Here is a 1,847-nt window from a genome sequence, read left to right on the forward strand (position 1 = left end):
CAGGAGAAAGAAAGAGAGAGAGAGAGAGAGAGAGAGAGAGAGAGAGAGAGCAAAGGGACACATACAAATGGACAAATAAAAGGTCAGTTTAGGTGGAGACCAGTCCAGGACAAATATACCTTCAGGTATTCACCCAGTTTGCAGAGGCGAAAATAGAGGATTAGACAGAGAGAGAGAGACAGAGACTTTGGATTAGTGTAGCAGACAAACACATTGCAAAGCAATTAGAATTATAGACTCCCACCCAGGGTGTAGAGACATATACAGAGAGACATAGACAGTGAGAGATAGAGATACACATAGACAGAGACTGAGAGAGTGAGTGCTAGAGAGAGAGTTAGACAATGAAATGACAGACAGACACACAGATAGTCCAAGGCTTACTGTAGGCTAGGATAAGTGCTTTATACAACCAGAAGCTGTCTACCAACATAGTTGTGGAGGAAGCTGTCTCTGCCTAATGAACTCAGTCCTGCATCTGACATCATCTCTTGCACTCAAGTAGATGCAGTCACACGATCTTTCAATCTAATCTAAGAAATGGAATTTAAACCTTCCTGAAGATGTTATCCATGGAAAACTCACCTTTTATACAGTAATGCAATATGTGATACCTTTTGTTCTCTTAGTCCAGTGATATACTTCTTAGGGTATTTGATATTGCTCCACAAATTTGCATGGAACAGTTTTTCCATGATAACAGTAGCAGCTAGATTCTATTAAACATAAGTTGTAATTCCAATGGAGGTGGCTGAAGGAGGCTCGGTAGCCAACATTTCAGAGGACAGAGTCAGCCTTTACTCATCAACAATTGTGGAACAAAATAATGCCTGATTAGTTGATATGATGCAGGTGTCGAACAGTTGAGGGAAGAAATCCCCAAACTCCTAAATCTGAAACCCACAGGTGATTCAGCAATGTGGTGTTGGATCTCTTTCTTGGGGAACACACTGACCTCATGGGGTGTTTCACTGTTTGGTCAGTCCCACAAATAGATCTCTGGGATTTCCCGATCAACCAAGCCTGTGTATGGAGAGAGTTCACAGAGAGAGAGCCTCCATGGCTTTCCCAGCACCAGAGTTGGTTATTTGTTTATGTGGAAGTGGAAAGCTCTCTATGGAGTCAGAACCTTGAGCAATGGAACAGGAATCTTAGAATGTCCATGAACTTTAGATTTTCTGACAGTTTTCGAGAGGGTGAGTGGGGGAGATAGGAGAAGAGATGAAGGAGGTTGTAGAGACAGAAGGCCAGAGAGACAGTGAGAGACTGGGAGAGAGAGAGATGGAGAGAGAGAGAGAGAGAGAGAGAGAGAGAGAGAGAGAGGCTTATTTACCAGGCAGGTCCAATGAAATTCAAGTAGTTATAGCTGCCCACCAGGGTGAAGGGACATACACAGAGAGACAGTGACAGTGAGTGATAGATAATTAGACATGAAAATTCAGACAAACAGACACACACAGACAAAACATGGCTTAGTATAGGCTGAAATATGTGAATAGCAGGCCCATGGCTGGGTCCTCTCATACTCAAGGATGATGCTGACTTTGCCAAATGAATTCTGTCCTACTGCTGATATCATTTGGTTGACCAAGTACCTGCAGTCCAATGATCCTTCAATCTAATCTAAGATATGGAATTTAAACAATCCTGGAAGAAGCTACCATGCAAAACTCAAATTTCGTTCAGTAATGTGTGTCTTTTCATTTTCTTAGTCCATTAATTCACAACCTGGGGAATATGACATACCTCCATAAAGTCAATGAATAGTTTTTCCATGGTAACAGTAACCAGAAGTATCCCTTAACCATAAAATTCATTTCCCATGGGTGAGGGCTGAAGAAGGCTTG

Source organism: Cricetulus griseus, unplaced genomic scaffold (assembly GCF_003668045.3).
Source record: "Cricetulus griseus strain 17A/GY unplaced genomic scaffold, alternate assembly CriGri-PICRH-1.0 unplaced_scaffold_2, whole genome shotgun sequence".
Lineage (NCBI taxonomy): Eukaryota > Metazoa > Chordata > Mammalia > Rodentia > Cricetidae > Cricetulus > Cricetulus griseus.